This window comes from Hevea brasiliensis, chromosome 15 (genome assembly GCF_030052815.1).
Source record: "Hevea brasiliensis isolate MT/VB/25A 57/8 chromosome 15, ASM3005281v1, whole genome shotgun sequence".
NCBI classification, from domain to species: Eukaryota; Viridiplantae; Streptophyta; class Magnoliopsida; order Malpighiales; family Euphorbiaceae; genus Hevea; species Hevea brasiliensis.
The window spans coordinates 144,144-167,529 of NC_079507.1; the positions used below are offsets into that span (position 1 = coordinate 144,144).

At 32.0% G+C, this 23,386-nt stretch overlaps 2 pseudogenes; one reads left to right on the forward strand and one right to left on the reverse strand.

Moving 5' to 3' along the window:
* The first annotated feature begins 10,041 nt into the window (after positions 1 to 10,041).
* On the forward strand, positions 10,042 to 20,058 carry LOC131169004 (THO complex subunit 2-like; annotated as a pseudogene).
* Positions 19,766 to 21,909, reverse strand: LOC110668616 ((-)-germacrene D synthase-like; annotated as a pseudogene).
* Positions 21,910 to 23,386: the final 1,477 nt, after the last annotated feature.

The window sequence follows — 23,386 nt, forward strand, 5'->3', positions numbered from 1 at the left end:
ACTATGATTTGGTGTGAAGTTTTATAATTTTGAAAGTTATACAGAAAAGTTTTCCTGGTATACTAACTGGTTTGCTACTTATTTTAGTATGCTAACTGGTTTGCTATTTTCTCAAGTATGCTAACTGTCTCAACTCTGCACAATATCGCAGAAAACGATAAAATAACGGCTATTTTCTTGAAATTCGTATCTGTAACGTTCAAATGAGTTCTCCAACGGTAAAAAACGTTCCAAAGCTATAAATACACCTTCCTTTGGCCATTTTGCACTTAATGAAAGTCTCTCCACTGTTCAAAAATCATAAAAGCTTTCATTCAAAGTGCCCAAAGTGTTTTTATTGCTCATCATTGGCTTATCTACTCAACTCTTCTTTATAGATTCTGTTGTATTGAGTGAGAGTGAGTTTTAAACACATTATTATCATTTATGAGAGGTCATTCAAGCACCTAGTGAAGCTTGGTTGTGAAAAGTGTTTGGGATAACACTTGGTAGAAGTGTGAAGCTACTTGTAAAAGCTTTAGTGAGAAGATTTGTAAAGGGCTTTTGTCTCTTGCCTTTAAAAGAGAAGAATAGTGAAGTGAAGACTCAAAGTGGGATCTTTGAGAGAGTGGATGTAGGCTAGTTAAAGCCGAGCCACTATAAAAATTTCAGTGTTCATTTTCTCAACCCTTACTCTTTACATTTATGCAATTTAACTTTATGATTGATATGCCTTTGCTGATATGAAAGTTGATATTGTTTGCTGATAACCTTGCTGCAAACTGAGAAAATTAGTTTACTGCTAAATCTGCTGATATCTTATATAATCAGCTTGTTATTTGATTTGCTGTCAGTTAGGATATCTGGTATTCTGCTCTGGTTGCTGTGTTAAAAATTTTCCAGATTACTGATATCTTTACTGAATGCTGATATAATTTGTTAGATCAGTATACTGATTGCATATAGCTTAACTTTGAATCAACTTGTCATTAGAGTTGTATTATTCATATTTCACATTAGTCAATTGAGTTGAACCTAACTGCAATTTTCAAAGGTTTTGCGCAAGAACCGAAAATTGTTTTTAAAGTCCAATTTACCCCCCTCTTGGACATATTTTGGGACATCAGAGATGATGAGGTTCCGCTGTTTCATCTTTTGGGATCTTGATTTCAAACATAGAGAGAACCATTTCTCCACATCCATGACGCAACAACATGTAAATCGTTGTGCTCATTTCCTCGGCGAATTCGGTTTTGATAAAGGAAGGATAGGTTTGGAGCTAATCTTCAATTCGAAGCGCCTGAAGAATTTTCAGATGGAGGGCTTAGGCTCACAATTTGGGTATCGAGACAAAGGAGGAGAACATTGGGTAAAAATCACAATTTTTTTAATATCATTAATTATAATAATAAATAATTAAATTTAGTTGATTAATAAAAATTAAAATTAATTTTAAAATAAGTAGAAATTTCTTTATATTATTAATGATATTAAAAAAATTAAAAAACATTTAAATAAACTTAATTAATTGGATTTGAAATCTCTATTTTGATTAATTCATTAAATAATAATTATTTTTATTTTAAAAAATTTAAACTTAGTTGATTAGATTCATTTTCTACTTAAATTTAAATTTTATTTTATTTTATTTAAAAATTTTTAATCCTATCTATATTTAAATTTTATTTAATTAAATTTTTTAATATAATTTAAAATAAAATTTTATAAAATAATAATTACAGTTGTACAATCAATTTTTTTCCAAAATCATTACTTCATTTAAAAAAATTGATCCATCTTTTTTAATAATTAACTAAGTACACAGAAATTCACCTTTTTTTTGTAACATTTATATTTTATAAAAGCTTGTGTATTTCCAATCGAAATTCAAATGTTTAACTTTATTTTTTATGGTATTTTTCCTTTAAGACCATTTTTTTAAATTGATTAATCATTGAATTTATAATTTAATTTTTATTAATAAATTATTCTTTTAGTTAATTTATAATATTAAGTTATAATTTATACATCTATCTTTGAAGAAATTGGGATTGCCAATAATGCTTTTCATCCTTTTATATTAATTATAATTATATTTTTATTATTTATATAAATTTAAAATTTTAATTTTAGAGTATATATAAATTTAAAATTTTTAATCCTAATTATACTTAATTTCAATTAAATATAAAATTTTATAAGAAGTAATTAACTCAAATAAAAAAAATTAATCAGTGAAAAATAAAAATAATAATAATAAACTACAAGGAATGCATTATTAATAAACTAATATTATAATATAATTAATTTAAGATTGAAAATTATTATTCAAGACCCACTTCTTCTTATGTACAATTTGCACAAAGAAGTTAAATTACTCAAGTTAAATATGATAGTGAAGCTATTTTTTAGTAGAATTTAGGTGGTCTATCTGAATATCAAACTTTAAATATTTTACAAGTGGCTGTAGCTTGTACTGCTTATATAATCAAAGGAAATTCTTTTGTAAAAATAACAAAAATTAATTTATTTGTATGCATCTATGTGTTTAAATATTTTGATTTTAATAGAAAAATGTTAATATATTATTAAAATTATGTGTAAAATTTATATTTATAATTTATAATTTATTTTTTAATAAAAAAATTTATATTATATAATGATAAACTAAAACAAAAAAAATGAAATAAATCCATGAATATACCTCCCATCTTCAATCTTCCATGGGGCGGAGATGGAAGAAGTAATTCTTACTTCTAACATTTTAAATCAATTTGCGGGCATTTCTATAATTTCGTTTTCATATTATGCATTTTTTTATATTATATTTCATATAAAGGCCTTAAAGGATTGAAATTTTATATTATATTTATAACATGATACTATAAAATAAATTTTACATGATGCAGGAAAAAGAAAAAAATATGTCTTAATTCTTTTTTTATTAAAATTTGAACTTTTTTCGATATAGGTATAAAAACTTTTGTGATGAATACAAGTTATTCTTAGTTTATAATATTTAATATTTATTAAAATATAAATATTTAACTTTTTATCACAATTTTTTTATAATTTAAAATATATTAAACACCATAAATTATTTATATTGAATTACAATTACTATATATTTAAACTAAGCAATAAAAAAACTACTTAAATATTAAAATATATAAAACATTTTTATTAAGTTAGAATTATATTTGTTGAATATTAATTTTTCAAGATTAATTAAAATAATTTTAATTTATGTAATTAAATTTAACACAAATTTATATAAAAAAAATTATTATAACCTATAAATCATTTGATATAAAGGTAGTGCATGGTCTTAGGGTTTCAAAAAATAACACCAAATTATATTAGAATTGAAAAAACTATTATTGTAAGAATCGAACTATATTAAATTGAATTTATATTTATTGTTTTGGTTCAGTTTTGATTATTTATCTATAATCGAATTATAACCGTATCAAAATGATATTGAATTAGAATTTAATAAAAAAAAGGACTATATATATATATATATATATATATATATATATATATATATATATATATAATTTTAATACAATTATATATATCTATATGTAATTAAGGTTATCATATGTAGAGATTGATTGCAAGGAGGTGCGTTTTGCTATTCTATCGACTATAGAAGATTGGTCAAAATTTGGAGAGATCATCTCAAATTGTAAATTGCTATTGTCTTAGGAAATCAACGTGTCCTTTGTTTGGGTAATGCAACCCACTAAATATGCTCCGTGGAAAAATACCATTCTTCATTCATCCATAAGTAGCAAATTTCAACATTATCTAACAGTGAATATGTAGCAGAAGCAATGAGGCAAGGAAAATATGATCACATTGAGCTTATTCAAGGAAAAAAAAAAAGAGAAGCATTTAGCCATGCAGTAACCTAACATTTCAATTTAATTAGGGATGAATTTATCATCCAAAGGATATAAGGTAAACATACCTGGTCAAATGTGAAACAGTGAAAACCATCCATGTAGTCAATGTCCATCCATATGACATCACAAAGAATGCCCTTCTTCCTAAATGTTCCAGCAATTTGCAAGTGCAAAAGGCTTAACAACAAGAAAAAATGATATATGATGTCTAACTATCAAAGGCCCATAGTAAAAACTATAAACAAAACTTTGCAAAAGGGAACTATTAAAGCTTGACTTTCCATAGTTATAAATAAATAAAAACAATCTAGCTTGAGATCCCATAGTGGTCAACATACTGACATGCATCAACACCGTACCTCACGAACCCTCTTATCATAATCATAGCTCCAATGGCATTGTTCATAACCTAAGGCCCACTGGGGCATAAAAATAGTTCCTAAATATAGATATGCAGCATAAATCACTATCAAAAAGATATTTAAAAAATAAGACTGTAACACCCTCCCGGTAACCACTCCGTACATCCTACTGTTCCGGTGACCAGTGTCGGTCCGGACAGCTAGAATGTCCGGAAAAATATTTAAACTGAAGTCAGGAACCATAATTAACTCAAATATTAATAAGAGAAATTTAGTAAAAATTTTAGAAATAAAATACAACCAAGTTAAAAGAGCCGGTGCCCTAGCGATGGGTAACCAGAGGGAAGTTGCGGTTCTCGCAACGAGGAGCCCTAGACCCGGGGGAAAAATTATAAAATAATTTTTGAGACTCCAGAGAAGGGTCATTGAGGTTCCTATGGCATTAGAATGCCAAAAAAATATTTAAAAAAATATTTCAATCGGTACAGATAATTTTGACCCGTTGAGCCGAACGGAGGGCATTTTGGTCATTTCGCCTTCAGAGGTGATTTTTGGCCGACTTGTCCAGCTAAGTAAATAATTAATATGACATAAAATATGAAGAAACATTGCTAGAAATTAAATTGAAAATGAGTAGTGGAGGAAAGAAAAGAAAAATACAACATATGCAATTTATGACATCATTGTGATGTCATTTAAAATTACCAACCAATCACAATTAAGCAACTATTTGACTAACAAATAAAAGAGACTAAAAGAAGACCAAAATAACAAAAAAATGCAGCAGCCATCCCTCTTTCCCATTGCAGCCGAAACCTAGTCCCATAGCCACCCTCCATTAAAGCTTTTTCAAGCTTTAGATTTCCATCATTTCCACCATATTTCCCTACCCTCTAAGTACAAAAATTAATTATTTCCCCTTGAGAAGAAGATTGATAGTAAGAAGAAGAGAAGAAAGTGAAGAATTTGAGCTTTTGAAAAGCTCCTAAGTGAGGTTAGTGCTATACTTTCACTCTCACTCCTTTAATCCTTGTTAGAGCATCATTTTAAGATAAGAAATTGTAAGAATTTGAAGTAAATCATATATGTTAGGGTATCTTCAATTTTCGGCAGCCCTAAGGAAGGATGAGTTTGATTGATTTAATGAACTTAGAGTGGCTAGAAATGATGTTTAAGGTATGAATATGCATGGATGTTGAACTAGTATGCTAATTAAGGTTTATGAGTAATTTGAATTGGACATTAGGGTTTTAAGAAGTGAAAAATTGACTTGGCTTATGAAATTGTTAGAGAACATTTTAATGGTCAATTAGTGACCATTTTAGGTAAGTTGACCATAATATAGACTGAAAAATAGCTTGGCAAAGAGAATGACTATGCTGCCTAGGGACAGCAGTAATGGTGACTGAGATTTCAGTCCAATTACACAGCCATAACTTTGGCTGTGTTGGTCCAATTGGTGCTTGGCCAATTGGACATGAAACTAGGCTTACAATGGCACATTTTTACTGAAGAAACCATGCCCAAAAGACCAAAGCAAGAGGACCAAAAGTTGGCCCCAATCCGGACACCCTGCAACAGCACCTGCAGAAATGACCAAATGAACAGTACTGTTCATTTGGCCATAACTCACTGTAGATTTGGTCAATTGACCTGAAATATTTACAGAAAAAAGTTAAGACATAGACAAACAACTTTCATGAAGGAACCTACCCCAAATTATGACCAGAACCAATTCAAAAATGCAATCACAGTCACTGTTCATGTTACAGTAGATGTGGTAATTTCTGCAGAATGGGAATCCGGCCAGCTGTGGTCTTTGGGCCATATCTGGAGCTACAAAACTCCAAATGGAGTGATTCAAAAAAGGAAATTCAACTAGACAAAATAAGAAACAACTTTCATGTTTGTCATTTCTTCAAATTCTCACTGCAACAGTGCTTAATGGAACAGTAAACATATGCTTCAAAAACTGAAATTTTCTGCCCTCTTGGTTTTAAGTTAGAAATGGTAATGGTGACCAATTCTAATAAGTTTTAAATGTAAAATGTGGTATGTTGGGAGTGCCAAAGTCAATGTACATATTTTCTATCCAAAAGTCAATATTTTTGTTGACCAATGAGGTGAATAGTGACACCAAAACTTGAAATGTACAAATTGAAGAATTTAAAAATTTCAAATGCCCTAGTATACCTAACATGATTGGTTTGGATAGTTTGGCATGCCAATAGGGTTCAATTAGCAGTACTGCATATGGCAATATGCCATGCTGTGATTTCATGGCTTTTAGCCATTCTGACTTTGCATTGAGATTTGGCCTTATGCTTGAGATTATTTACAGCTTGGTAGCTGTTCTGTTGCACACCGGGAGATGCATATGTGACCGATGGTGTGACGGCCCAAGGTACTAGATACCCAGTGCCAGTTTACCCGTTATCCAGTCCAGTCGTCTAGTGTAGGTTACTTGGGGCAACCAAATGAATAAAAGTGGACAAAGTAAATGATATACAAATACCAAACAAATAAAACATATACATTCACTACACATTAAATTTCTTGCTATTTTCTTTTATTATATTATTGCACCACTAAGCATTATTGCTTAGCGCGTTGCTTTTGCCACGCGTAGGTACTGGAGATACAGATCGTGAGCCCAGTAGACCACAGACTGGGTGAGTCCATCCTGCAGCTCTGCACAGTGTCCGTGTCACCTCAACTTCTACAGTGCATTGGTAGGACACTAGGTGTCATTTTGACATTTTGTAACTTAATTTTGATTTTCTCATATGTAATTAAACTTGTGTAATGTATATTGAGGTTTATGTAAATTATGAAAATTGTATTTGTGAATGGAAAAGTAAATGGTTATTTATGATTTATATGTGATCATCACATGTGATGGATGATTGAGAATTGAAATTGAAATGTTGAGATCTTGATATTGAGTTTTGTGATGATATTGGAGTTGAGAATGAATGAATTTGTTTATTGGAAGTGTTTTTCACAGGTTCCGAAGAACTGTTTTCTTCATTTTTAGCCGGCACTTTGCCGGATTTTCTTTAAAAGTTAAGGAACCTCAAATAAATTATGATTTCAATAAATGACTTAAATGAGTTATATTTTACAAGTTATATTCAAAATTATGCTGAAAATTAATTAGGGTATATTAGAGTGTGCCGGTACACCGTGTGGCCTTACTTACTCGGGTATACTGTATACGGGTACGGGGTGTCACAAAGACAGAAAAGAAACAACTAGAAGTTACCTAAAAACTACACAAGTTATCAAATGTAATTGTCTAACACTTTGAGTAAAACTCACCATGCAATTCTTTTTTTTTTTTTTTCTAAAATTAGATACAGATGCCATGATCTTTGTTCGAATTTCAACCCATGACTCTTCCTCTTCACCATTTCTATCAACTATTAGTATATTAGTAGTCATGCTATTCAAAAAATTTGCAAATACCAACCTTCATTTAAGTTTAAATAATAAAAGTCGAGGAAAAATATGTACCAAGAAAAATTTTTCCCGAATTTATTTTACCTCAAATTTTAATTAGGATTGAAATTTAAAGGTCGATTAAATAAAAGCCCACTATGCATTATGGTTCTTAAAAAAGAAAAGAAATTAAGGCGATAAGGGGAAACATTGGGGGAAGGGGGGGGGGGAGGAGAGAGAGAGAAAGAGAGAGAGAACTAATATAACTCCAACAATAGTGCAACCCTCCAACAATAGTGCAACCATGAGAGTATTAATTGATGTAAGCTACATTGAATGGAGCATTTCACATTTCATCATTAAATAATTTACATACATTTATATATATATATATATAAAGCAGAGAGTTATTCTCAAGAAAATGACACGTAGCACTCTCTTTGCAAACTTGCCATGTGCCACCTTTCATAAATACTCTATTTTATACTAATTATTTTTTTTTTATCTCTTTTAATTATCATTATTATTTACAATGCTACCTTAACATTTGTAATTTAAATTATTATTTTATTTAAAAATTAATTAAAATTTTAAATTATGATTTAAAATTAAATTTTAAAGAAAATAATAATTTAAATAATAAATATTAAGGTAATATTGTAAATAATAATGATAATTAAAAGATAAATAAAGAAATTAAATAATAATTAGTATAAAAAAGAGTATATATATATATTATGTATTATTACAAAAAAAAAAAAACAGTTGCTTTTTAAATTTAGAAGTGTGTAATCATTATTTTGTGAGTGAATGCACAGATACATCAAAAACATTATTAATTTATCACATGTATAATAATACTTATTAATTTATGGATATTATATAGTGTTTGTATTACAATTATACAAATTTCATCATCTACATAATAAAGAGGGATAAATTTCAACAACTGTCCCTGAACTTATATAGTTATAACACTACAGTCCTTTAACTTTAAAATTTAACATAAAACCCCCTAAACTTTCAAATTTTAAAAGCAAAATCTCTCTGACTTTCAATTACTGATTTTTCTATTAGAAACTGATGTGAATAGCTCCTGCATAGCACTTAGTCAACATTTTTCTCTTCTCTCTTATGCAAAGTGTAAAATTATTCTCTTTACACATGAAAAATTATTCTATCTATAGAAAGAAAAAGGACTCAATTTACACATGGCTTGAGAGATAAAAGAGAAATACCGACTAAGCTCCATGCTGGAACGGTCCAGGGCAGCGTCTAACTGAAAAACTAGTAATTGAAGGTTAGAGAGATTTTACTGTCCAAAATTTGAAAGTTGATGGAGTTTTATGTTACATTTTAAAAAAGAGGGACTGTAATGTTACAACTAGATAAGTTCAGGGATAATTGTCAAAATTTATCCTAATAAAGAGAGTTTCATTCTATTGCTCATGCATTAGCTAAATTAGACCTCTCTCAATTTTAATTTTAATTAATTTCTATTATACGTACAACAGTATATTATAACCATTAATGATAGATTTCACATGCCTTCCCATATAACAGGATTGAAACTAGTCAGATAGGATAGGTGACTTCATTCATTGCTAGGCTTGTAACCATTGATTTGTTACCCTATTAGGCTTCTCAATGGGTGAAATTAAATTTGAAAAGTTAACGGTAAATTAAAATATAGTATTTGAAATTTTATTTGACTAGCAAATAAAAATTTTGGATAAATTCATGATTTAACGTAAACGTTTGACATTTTTAGTTCATTAATTAAATTTTAAATTTTTAAAATATATATTTTATATTTATTTTTAATTGAAATTTTATATTTAAAAAATACTTTTATTAATTAAAATTAACATAATTATCTTTTAAATTAAGTTAAACAAATCCATATATCAAAATATAAAATGTAAAATAAATTCATACATTTTTTGCAAAGCAATTTTAAAAAGGATATATAATTGGAAAAAATATATCTCACATGGATTATAACAATCGTTAAATAAAATGTGTATTTTTCATATAGTTTATTTTCATTAACATATATATTTTATTTAATAGATTACAATTCATAATAAATCAGATTTAAACAAAATTTTTTATATTTATAATTATAGCCTATATAATTTTTTTTTTCTTTTCACTCAAAATTAGAGTGAAAGAAATTTTGATATTTGATTTTTCCAGTTGTCCCAAGCATTTTATTTTTCATCTGCTTCCCTCCTTGCAAATAAAGCTCGAGTGAAAGACGCCTTTCTCTTTCGTTTGGAACCTATGGGCTATGGATACCTTTGTAGTTCTTCCATATCAATGCTTAGTTAGTTATTGAATACAAAATGTCTCTCCTTCCCATTGACTGTATATACGTTACAGAAGAATATATGCACGAATGGAAAAGCGGAAACCAAAGCTTCCGCGTCCCTATTCCTGTGTCTATGCTTCGCTTCCTTTACGAGCTCTGCTGGATCATGGTAGATACCTCTTTAAATATACGTTTTTGTTTTTCTTTTTGGCATTGACGTTTTATTGGTGTGTGAAATTGTTTAGGTTAGGGGAGAATTGCCGTTTCAGAAGTGCATAGTGGCACTCGATTCTGTAGAGTTTTAGGATAGAGTGTCTGGTGAAGAGTTGGCCTCGAATTTTGCTGATATCATTACCCAAATGGCTCAGGATGTGAGTTATTGGATAGTGTGTCTTGATAGCAAAAAGAGTAACTGTTCTATAAATTAAGATGTTGAAAATAAGTTTTTATATTACATTGTATTGATTGATTTTGCAGCTTACAATGCCCCAGGAGTACCAGGCTGGCCTTACAAAGTTGGTTAGTATTGTCATTTAGAATCAAGCATTGATTTTTACAGATTTCTGTTTTATGTGGTGCTATATGGTATTGGTGGTTTAATTATATATTTCAAATATTAGTAATGATTCGCACAGTATGTACGAATGTTGTTTCACTTAATGGAAGTTCAGCACTACAAGTTGTCATGATTATATTAGCAAGAACGTAGTAGCTCTTGTTCAAAAGCCTTCTAAATTAAGTCTTTCTAAAGTATGGAATTGCTAGGAAGTTATTATCTAAATATATCAGTTTCATCAAATTTAATTTTTTGTTTGGGTTGTATTAGTAATTCAGGCTGGGTCCCATCCCTTCCTTACCATTCTTTTCTCTCCTTAGCTTTTTTTTTAGTATGGCTGATCATGGTTTCAAATCGCGGTCGTGAGTAATGAAAATAGGCTTGTAACGGCCATAACGTACCGATAACAGCCTGGCACCATGCAAATTTTTTTGAAAAATTTGCAAAGTTCGTAAAATGACTATATATTGGTAGATACAAGTAAAACTAAAATACACAACTATGTAATAAGCACAAATACGCCAAATAAAGACATTAAATCTGTCATGTTTAGACATCATTAGCAATAAATAATTTATAGTATGATCCTAGCTTAGTAAACAATAAGGAAGAGATTTTGTAAAAGAAATGAGAAATTTAGGTGAAAATTTGACAAAATATGAGAGATATAACAACTTTGGTAGAGAGAATATGCAGACAAAAAAAAAAAAAAGAGATGTAGCAGAGGAATAATTAAAGTAATGGCTATTATCATTATGTAACGATAAATAACGGCCGTTACCATTACGTAATGGTCGTAAAGGTTATTACACCTGCAACTCTAGATTTACCTATAAATAACGGTGTATCGCACAAAGGGCTCTTTCAAAACCTGTAAATGTAACGGCCGTTATATGAAACCATTTAGTTGATATTGATCTTAGTATCTGATGATCTCTGTTGTTTACATATATTTCTTCTTAATTGAATATTCATATTATTAGATGACGTTCTTTAAGGAGAAAATCTCTTTACTCCTCACTTTTTCCTATATCTTTAAGAAGTGTGAAGCTTGGTGGCTTGGATGGCGGTCCTTTTTTTTATAGTACTTTTATTATTTCAGTGTCAACATGACATTTTTGTTCTTGTAGTCTTTCTATATCCGTATATCAGACATGCATCTTTGTAGAAAATGTATATGAAGTGTGAACAACTTGTTTAATGCTGAATGATTGGAATAAGATTTTATGTAGCTGCTCCTTTATTTTTTTTTTGATTCACTGCTGATTTTTTCCTTTTGAATATTGATGTGTGGTTATTGTTTAAAATTGAGCCCCTTTTCATTCTTTGTAGGCAAAGTGGCTGGTGGAATCTATGTTGGTCCCATTGAGGCTTTTCCAAGAGCGTTGTGAGGTGAGTACTTAGTTGTTTGAGAGAATTTTGCTATTGGGGTTCTGGTCATACTTGCTTGACCTCTTGATCTTTATATGCTTGATACTTTGCCATTATGCTGAATGAAAGGGAAAAGAAAGAATGTTTACAGTGAACCTTTCTCACTTTGTAGGAGGAATTTCTTTGGGAGGCTGAAATGATAAAGATAAAAGGCTCAGGATTTGAAAGGCAAGGAGGTACTTTGATTTCAGATTTATAACTAATGTTAACTTTTGAGTGTCATTCTTACTGGATTCTTGTGTTGATTTCAGAAGTTTGAAAACTACCTCTCATGGTCTTTATTTAATTGATACCCCTATTTATCTCTGATGTCCGACTAAGATTCACAGTGTGGGGGTGATATGGATTGTAATATGATATTACCATGTTTGGTTTACATAGTAAGATAAAATTACCCAGAATATCACATCACAGTCCAACTTCCATGAAACCTCCATTCTCCCCAAAAGGAATGAGCATGGAGTTTAATGAGTGCAATCACAAATATCTGGATGCTTAGCAATTGAATATTGTGGTAGGACAAACACTCCCTTATATTATATTTTTGGACAAAAATATCATTTCAGGAAGAATAATCACTAATGTTCATGTGTAATACAAATTTTTTCCCTATTGAAGCGTAATATCTCCCAAAATTGTGCCGTCAAAATCTAACTGGATTCTTGTGTGACCTAGTGAAGAATACTTGTTTGGCTTTGACAAAATTAAAGTGAATATAGAAAAGTTCATGATATTAGAAGAATGTGTATTTTTTTTTCCATAATAATCAAAAGCAATGCAAAAATTGCTTTAAAAAACATTTGACCACTTTGTGCTTAAGGTTATAATAGTAATCTTTCTTTAATACCTTTGTGATTCAAATGATATATCCCTAATAATATTTTATCTTCAACAAAAAATTGTTAATAAATCATTCGTAGGAATCTTATAGCTATGCTTCACATTGCTAGGATACCAAAAAGTAAGTTGGAATTTGTGAATTAAATGCCTCCTAAGTATGGCTATTAGTCTGTTGATAGAATGAGAAATGCATGAATTTTAGGATAAATCACTAGATGAACTAACACTACCTCTGTAGATTGAGCCCCACATTCTTGAAGGTTTGGAGTCTTTTGCCAACGTCTCTAACTAACTATGATTATGGGCTTTAGGTTTTTATTTGAAGTCTTTGTAAAGCACTCCAAGGCTAGTTAATAGTGAGTGGTGGTAGTGTGTTACTAAGGAAATATGAGTTTTGAGATATGGATGATGGAATCTTGGGGTAAATTTCAATAACTATCCCTAAACTTATATGGTTGTAACACTACAGTCCTTAAACTTTAAAACATAACATAAAACCCCTTAAACTTTCAAATTTTGCACGGTAAAATCCCTCTAACTTTCAATTACTGATTTTTCAGTTGAAAACTGATGTGAACAGCTCCCGCATGGCTCTTAGTCAACATTTCTCTCTCCTCTCTTATTCAAATTGTAAAATTATTCTCTCTGCATCTGAAAAATCATTCTGTTTACAGTGAGAAAAAGGATTTAATTTACACATAACTTGAGAGAGAAAAGAGAAATATTGATTAAGCTCTACGCTAGAACTGTTCAGGTCAGCGTCTAACTGAAAAACCGACAATTAGAGGTTAGAGAGATTTTACTGTGCAAAATTTAAAAGTTGAAGGGATTTTATGTTACATTTTTAAGTTTAAGGACTATAATGTTATACTAGATAAGTTCAGGGACGGTTGTTAAAAGTTATCCTAGAATCTTGTATCAAATTCCTAAGAGATAAATTTTGGCAACTGTCCTTAAACTTATCTAGTTATAACATTACAGTCCCTTAACTTAAAAATGTAACATAGAACCCCCATTAACTTTCAAATTTTGCACAGTAAAATCCTTTTAACCTCCAATTATCGATTTTTCAGCTAGACGCTGACCTGGGCAGTTCCAGCATGGAGCTTAGTTAGTATTTCTCTTTTCTCTCTCAAGCTATGTGCAAATTGAATACTTTTTTTCTTTGTAGCCAAAATAATTTTTCAAGTGTAGAGAGAATAATTTTACATTTTGCATAAGAGAAGAGAGAGAAATATTGACTAAGCACCATGCGAAAGCTGTTCACGTCAGTTTCTAATTGAAAAATCAGTAATTAAAAGTCAGAGGGATTTACTGTGTAAAATTTGAAAGTTTAGGGGGTTTTATGTTACATTTTAAAGTTAAAGGACTGTAATGTTGCAACTATATAAGTTTAAGGACAGTTGTTGAAATTTATCCAGTTCCTGAGTGATTGAACTTTGTAATGGTTAGTACCTTGATATTGTTTCATGTTCAGCTTGTGGTGTTAAAGCTGTCTCTTCTAATGAATGTTGTACTGTTTCAATTGTAATTTGATGAAGTTAATATTTATGGTGATTCTTGTAACTCAATATAAATTGAGTGCATAGTCTTTAAAAAGAGAGCCTGGTTCTACAAGTGAGTGCTGGAGTTGTTCATTATATTAAGGAGGAGCTGATGTAACAAGATCACATCTTTTTTTTTTTGAGCTTGATGATACACACAGTGATGCATATGGCTTACTATCAAATTGGATTAAAATCCAATCCCTTCATGCAATTGATATACTTTGATGTTGGTTTCAGGTTCGTGTAAACACTTGTCTTCTTTATCAGTAAACAAAATTTAGCCTTCTCCGAGAAGAAAGTGAGGGTCATGCCAAACCGGTATGATAATTTTTTCTATTTGAAAATTTTCCTAGTTACTTAGAATAGATTTATTTTAATATGTGTGTGGCTGTGTGCTTATCTTTTTAACATCAGAATTTGTTTTCTTGCTGGAGATTATCAAATTTTCTCTTTTCCTATATAAAAATTGGGTGCTTTTGAGGCAGAAGCTTACTTTTCTTCACATTTTTAGCCATAGATCTAATATTATAAAGCAACAACAATTAAGCCTTAATTCCAAACTAGTTGGGGCTGGCTTTATACCTAATATTATAATGTAAAGTAAAAGCATTGTTAACTAAAGGCTTTGTTTCTGACTTGTAGCAGCCTATATATGACTATACATCTAGAAAATAAGAACACAAAAGTTTTGAGAAATTTGGCCAAGTTTTTTAATTTCTTTAGTTTCCAAAAACCTGAGTAAACCTTAATCCTAGCCTAGCTAGGCTATATGGATCATTTTCTTCCGTTCTACCTGACTTAGGATTATATCTGAAAGGATTCCTATATTGTGGTCTAAACTTTTTCCTTACTATCTTGTCTAATTATTATGGAGATCTCCGATCAGAAATCTCTCTCTCCCTTCTCCCTTTCTCTCATCTCTTTTGTATCTTTTCAAGGCATATACTTGCTTTTAAATGTATCTTTTTGGTGTCTGAATTAGTTATTAGATTTTTTTTTCTCTAACTGAATTAGTTATTAGATTGCCAACTATTACTGTCATGGTGCAAGGTTTTTTAGTTAATTTATTATTATTATTATTATTATTATTATTATTATTATTATTATTATTATTATTATTTTCCCTATCTTGGAAGTAACATGTTGCAACATGCTAAATATCACTGCTTTTCATTTTTAATATTGTGCTGCAATTGTGAACTCTATTATTGCATTTTTCCAAAAATGTTATATAGTTTACAAGGCATTTACAGTTCTGAAACTTTGTTTATTAAGATTCTTATGTAATTTTATTTTGACCAGCACATTGATGTGACATAACATTGTAATAGATGTTTTCATTGGCCATAAATAAAACATAAAATTGCAAGTAACCAACAGAATTTAATTTTTCTGCAGGTTACCCTTTTATGTTGAGGTTATGAAGATACAACTGAAAATGCATCAGCAGCAACAATAGGCATCATTGAGGTTTTGAGTTGAGCTTCATTTTTTGCCCAGCATGTCTACTGTCTTATTCCTTTCACTCTGTCCTCTGATTAATGCAACCTCTGCAGTCATTAATTGGGCATTTTGATCTCGACCCCAACCGTGTTTTTGATATCGTAAGTTGTCTTTTTATTCTTATAATTATTAGTATTATTATTATTGTTATTTATTTTTATTTTTATTTTTTACAGTTTCAGAGCTTTGATTATCCATGGTTAATTCCTGGTTCCCATTGTTCTAACAATCGGGTTTTAGAGGTTTTTGAACTTCAGCCTGACAACACTATCTTTTTGGGGTTGATTCCTATCTTTCCCAAGGTGTGCTAAATTATAGTTAAGGACATTGGCATCTATATTTGGTTTATATTCAAATTATAACAAACAATTCGTTGCTGACATTTGTATTTAATTTTCAGTCTCATGCATCACAAAATCAGAGAATTGAAGTAAATAGTCCTGTACCATTTGGAGTCAATAAGCTTGCTGCTTTGTTGGTGAAGGAGGAATTCATTGATCTCGATAGCATGTGAGTGGTCTTCTCAAGCTATTTTGTCTTGTTGCATGGTAAATATTTTTATTGCTTAGAGTTATATGCTTCAATTTCTTTTATATTTTTTTCGTTTGAGGTTTCAGGAACTTTTAGTTGTTAGCAATGCTTTAACTGAGCTGATAGCTTCATGATGTGAACATACAGTTTAGGTCGGATTGAAGGTGTGAAATTCTTAATTTGCTGTGGTTGTGAATTAAGAACTCATATGTATGTTATCTGTTTTAACGGATTGCACCAGACTTTGAAATTAGAATTCAGTTTCATATGGTGACAAAATATTCTATTATTGCATTGTAATATGAAGATTTGCAATGTTAACTTGATTGACATGGTGTTATATTGGCTTGTATCGATATTGATGCTATCTTATTGTTTTAATTAAAGGGACTTCTGTAGTTACTAATACTATCTTTTCCAGACAAAATGTGCCATATGTGTTCATGAATGCTACCATCTAATATTAATTTGAAATATTTATATGGCTATTACTTGCCAGTAGGTGTTGGCAATGGTGTTTGTTTAAAATGTGGAAGGATTTATTATGTTCTATTTTTTGTTAATATTGTTATTATAATTATATTCTTTATTTGTTGGGCAGGTGAAAGCTTCAGCAAAACAGTCAATACCTGCTGGATCAATTAAAACACCTAAACAAGATCTTGCTAAAGAAGACTCCAAATCTGGAAAAGCAGTGGGCAGAACTCCTAGCACTTCGTCCGGTGATAAAGATATTCCTTCTCATTTGTTAGAAGGAAGGCAAGGAAATGTTACTAATGTTTCTTCTGCAATCGCATCTAATGGTAATGCAGTTTCCACAACAGCAAGAGGCTTGACATCATCTGCAAGAACCTCTGATGGTCATGGTGGTGAATTAAAGGTAGATAATGGAGCTGCCAAATCTATGGTAAAAGATGATGTTACTAAAGGTGGTGATATTCAAAAGCAGCCTCCTAGACTTGTTCACGGTCCCAGGCATGATAGTTCTCTTGTGACAACAAAGTCTAGTGATAAGCTGCAAAGGAGAACAAGTCCTGCAGAAGATCCTGACAGATTAAGCAAACGCTGGAAAGGGGATAGTGAATTGAGAGATTTAGAGGGTGAAGTTTGCTTCTCTAATAGGGAGAGGTCCATGGACGCTCGATTAGTGGATCTTGACAAGACAGGAACTGATGAACAAAGTATGCATAGAAGCATATATAAAGTTATGGATAGATTAAAAGATAAAGGCAATGAGAGATATGACAGGGAATATAGTGAAAGATTAGAGCATCCTGATAAGTCTCGTGGAGATGATATTTTATTGGAAAAATCAACAGACAGGTCAATGGAAAGATATGGAAGAGAGCATTCAGTAGGGAGAGGGCAGGAGAGAGGTGCTGATAGGAATTTTGACTGGCCCTCTGACAAAGCTAAAGATGAACGAAATAAGGATGACCGAAGCAAGCTGCGGTATGGTGATACATCCATGGTAAAATCTCATGATGACGACCGATTTTATGGGCAAAACTTGCCACCTCCACCACCTCATGTGGTTCCCCAATCTGTTAATTCTGGTAGACGAGATGAAGACGCTGATAGAAGTTTTGGAACTTCCAGGCATACTCAGAGGCTTTCTCCTAGGCATGAGGAGAAAGAAAGGCGACACTCAGAAGAAATTCTTTGGTTTCACAACATGATGCAAACCATAGGAGAGAAGATGATTTTTGAGAGAGAAAGCGAGAAGAGCGAGAGGGACTGTCAATGAAGGTATGTATTAGGTGTTGACTATTTATTCTATTTTCATTTAGGATTATTTGATGGGATTTGGTGACATGCAGAAATGGACTGCATTTGACCCAGTTTAACTTTCCATTCCTCCCTCTTCTTGTGGGGTGGGATAACTGTAGTTTGGTTGCTTGCTGGATTGCATTGGCTTGAATTGGGTTGGCATTAAGCCCATAATGAATTAATGTGTGTTGATGTTTATGGCTCCTTTGTTCTTGTTTTTGGTTCACAAGTAGCCTAAAAGTAGACAACGATGCATGGAATTTGAACAATGTATAGCTTGGCTTGTTTAATAAATAAGCAGAGCTTGAGCCCAGATGACAAAGTGTGCTAAGATGCTAACTTTTTTTTTCACTTTTTTACTGCACTTAGAAGACTGAAGGTAAGACTGAAGGTTTTTGCTTATCTTGGGAATGATACAGGTGGAGGAGAGGGAAAGAGAAAGGGAGAGGGAGAGAGAGAGAAAGTGAACCTTTTGAAGGAGGAAATGGATATTAGTGCCGCCTCTAAGAGACGTAAACTTAAAAGAGAGCAGTTATCATTGGGGGAAGCTGGTGAGTATTCTCCAGTTGCTTCACCACCTCCACCTCTTCCTATTGGTATGTCACAATCTTATGATGGGAGAGACAGGGGAGATAGAAAAGGAGCCATGATCCAGCGTGCAGGTTACTTCTATGAACCTCCAATGAGGATTCATGGTAAAGAAGCAGCCAACAAGATGACTCGTCATGATGCAGATCCGTATCCTTGAATCTCATTCTTAAGAATGCAGTCATGATTTATGCGTATGCACCATATTTAAGAGTACACATGCATATTCTGTTAAACTATGCTCAAGCTGTGCTTATGATGGCTATCTTCCTATGAAAATCTAGTTTTTGTTTTCGTCAAAGAGATCCAAGTAGTACTCGGTCTTGAACTGAACCCATTTGGACAATTGCCCTAAAAACTGGGGCACGGCTGGACTTGGCTTGAACATGTGGCCTCAAATCCGATTCTGGTCTTTAATGGACAGTGTGTGTGTGTGTGTGTGTGTGTATATATATATATATATATATCATGAAATTTATGTTAGGCTTGATTATATTTTTGAAGCGTATTAATTACCTGAAATTTCTAGTCCTTAATCCGGTTATAGGATGTATGACCGAGAATGGGATGATGAGAAGGGGCAAAGAGCAGAACAAAAGTGGAGGCGCAGGAAGCAGGGTGTTGGAAACAGATCAAGACTAACTGTTTGGGTGCATCAAAATGGGTTTATGTGATTGCTTGAGTTCCCGTCAGCAGTTACATTTCTTGTTAAATTGTACCAGACTAGTTGTTATGGCGCATGATTTTGGTGGTTCTTGTATAGAAGTTTATTAACTGAGATTGATCAATGCCATTTCTGTGCGATACTGTATATTCTGAGCACTGTAGACTACATAGTAGTTTTATCTTACTAAATGTTTCTCTTCTAAATTCTATACCAAGTGTAAATAAAAAAAAAATGAAATTTGAGAAACATTTTAAATGAATTACGATATCACTCTCAATGGTATGAAGGCTTTTGTTTTGCTGCTTACGGATTGATCATATCAATGTTTCATCAAATCAAAGGTTATATAAAAATGGCATTGTCCACTAGGAATCATTTATAATTTATAAATAAACTTCTAATCTCCTATACGACAGATCTAAATTAATCAAAAAACAACCATAGTAAACTAATCTCCAGCCAATTCCTGGTTACAATGATATGTTTTACTGAATCACATTCTTCAAAAGCTATGGATTAATGTCTTCTTCTACAATTGCCATGGATATGCAGGATTACTCGCACTGCTCCATTCGGTGCAATTTGGCACGTAATAATATGGTTGACAAGACGGATTGAATGCATTATTAGGATTATATACTTGCATCTGCCATTGATTGTTCTTTTCTGCGTTTGAGTCTTTCCCAAGAACCTCACATCCATTCCAGCAATGGGATGGACATGTACTCATCCATCGTCTGTATGTATTTCTGAGCAAACCATTTAGATTCAATGAACTATGCTCTAACTTGAATTTTCATCTGACAAAACAAGAGAATTGCACGCCTTCTTAAACAATTAATCAATATTTCATCCCTATATAATTACTATGAATTATGGGGCTTCAATTATATATTAGTCTGCCTGAAACTGACCGCTTCTTTTGCAAAGTAGAAACGGTATAATCTCCCTTGATTGACCATGTTTTCTTCAATTTCTGTACATACATCCAGAGACGCCTTGTAAAATTCTTTCATGTATTCCGGCAGCTCATCTATTGCGCTAATATCCCACCTGATCAAGATAAGATAGCCCCATGTCAATTGGAATAATTTGTGGTGTATCTAACGTCTAAACTGTGCTTGGAATAAAGTTACCCGAATAGATTATTATTATTATTATTATTATGAACTACACTATGAGGTAGCTCCCCCTCATTCCCATTTAGGGATTCCAACCTTAGATGGCCTTAATGTGAGAGGATGCGATGGGTCAAACCTTTCTGTTTCTGGCGGAAAGAGCTCAGGTTCTTAAGGCTTTCCAAAGACATCATAAATATCATCAATGACTGAGGTCATATCAATCACTTTGGTTAGAATCCTTATGGCCAGAAAATATTCAGGCTCAAAGTACACCCCCAAAATCCAGAAGTAGCATTCTACGACTCTGTCTTTTGCAAAAGGAAGCTTGTTTGCAAAGTCTAATTCTTTCCACCACCTAATCAATATAATCAGTACACAGAACTCAGTTCATTTTCAATGTCAAGTGCATAAGCTAATAATTAAAAAGAGAAATATAAACCTTGCATTTTAGCATAGTGCTTACTCTGCAATACCGCTCAATTCCTTTTGATGTTGTTTTGCAATAAGTTGAAGTCCAGCTTAGCAAAAGATAGCAGAACTTTATTACATGAGGCTTTTTCTTCGTAGATAGATAAGTGATGCCTTGCATCTAGTCTGGTTATGCCCTTGCAAATAGGCTGCATTAAAGCATGAGTAATTTGCGCTGCGAGAGGCGAACTTCGGGTAACCGTGGACTCAAGGTGAGCAGTAGCGAAAGCTAGTGCTTCGTCTAAAATGTCTTCTCCGTGCACCCTGAGATGCGTAGCTTCATAAATGCTTAGCATTCCTCCGTGGTCATTGACAAGGGAATCCTTAAGGTTCCCTTGGCTGTCCTTTAACTTGTTGAAAACATCTGCACTTGTAAATTCACAATCAATGAACATCCATTTTTTTTTTATAAGCAATATCAAAAATTTCTTAACATAGCCTAAATTAAGAACAAGAAAGCAAGTAAGGAAAAGAGAAGAGGACATACCACATGACATGTTATAGCCCTGTTTTCTAACTGGCCGAAACTTGAGAGCAATTGCATATAGGTCATTATTATCATCATCAGATTCGGAGCTCATCTCTTTTAGAATTTCATCAATTTCACTTTCAAAATGGTAAGAGATGTCTAGAGAACAGTTAAGAGGATGAATTGTTATAGAGGTAGTTAAGAGGACTCACTTAGACAAGAACAGCTGTAACTACTTCAGTTAGAATAACTGAAGCTAGCTGAAGCTGTGTAAATAAATAGAAAGAACACTTGAAATGATAACTGAAGTTCTAATTCTTTCTTCTCTCTATCTCTGCTATTATCTCTCTCTAACTTCTCTATTTCTTTTCTTCCTAATTATTTTCTTTCCCAATTACCTATAACTGCCATATTAGGGATTCAAAACCTAACAAAGGGAAAGGCAAGAAGGAAACAAACAATAATCTAATCTTACTTTGTCAACAAACAATAATCTAATCTGACTTTGTCAGCTATCTTCTCATTTCCTCTTCATGCTCTCATGATTCCACTTATCTTCATATTTCCTCTTCATGCTCTCATGCTTCTCTCCCTGCACAACCATTATCAAATTCCAACAGAAGCCAAACAAAAATACTAAAGAAATGAAAAAGCACTGAAGGATGCAACAGAGGAAATTTCCTCCTATAAGCTAAAACCAAAAAGATCCCATCAGAAAAGAATTACAGTAAGGTTAAGCCATTTCAGCACAGTAACAAGTTGGATGGTTCTAAACAATCAAAGATGTATCATTTATAGTAACAAAAACACAAAATTAAAAGCTCACTGGTCACCCCTATTAATGAATGAAGTTTTGATCTCAAAACTGGCAGAATAAACAATTTTTGGATAATTCGGATGCACTGAAATTGGTTTCCTCAAAGACAAACAATTTAACAGTGCGGGAGTAATCATCTTGAATAGTAACAGGAAATCCAAAACCACGAGGAGGAGACCCAGTGAGCATATAACAGAAACGCCGATTCCCCAAGTGCAAAATAAAACTGCTACAATTCAACTTATGAAAAGAGTCAACTTCTGAGTAGAGTCACTCTAATTGAAAAGATGCTCACACTACTAATGATCTTTAAACTAAGTCAGCAACCTATATAGTGATTCAACGACAACAAAACAAGCACTGCCCTGCACAATAAGGAGAATGTAGCATCACTTATTCCAACTTCTAATCCATTTGTATCATGGAGAAGTGACATGGTTTCTAATTCTGCTCGAGCACCTAACTGGAGTAACCATACAGAACTAAGATATATTGATTGAAGAGGTCACAAACACAAAATGTCACACTCACATAGATACAGCTGAGCAAGACAAAAACCCAAAGCTGGTAAAAAATAAAATATAATAATAATAAACATCCAAGAACCATCCTTTTTCTTGACAAGATGTACTAGAGAAAAATAAGGACTGATGTTGAGTTGTATGACCTCATTTTGTAACATTTCATCCATCAATTTCTCTATTTCTGCTTTCTGAAAACGCGGGTACCTATAGGGCCTAATATTCACAAGTTCTGCTGTTGGTACCAAGGGAATAGAATGATTGTGACTTCTGAATGGTGGCAAGGTCTTTGGATCATTCAAAAATACACTGATACTTATTTAATAGATTCTGCAATTCAACTGAATTAGTATCAGGAGTGCTTGAAACAACATTACCTACTGCAGTAATTGAAAATATAGTTGAAGGTGATAATGACACTTGCACACATAATAAAGGAGTTTGAAAATCCTTCCCTTGCTTCTGTAATAGCTGCTGATAACTCAAACAATTCAGTAGCTTGGATTGAGCTCCCATATCACTAACTCCCTGCAATATTATCTCCTTCCCA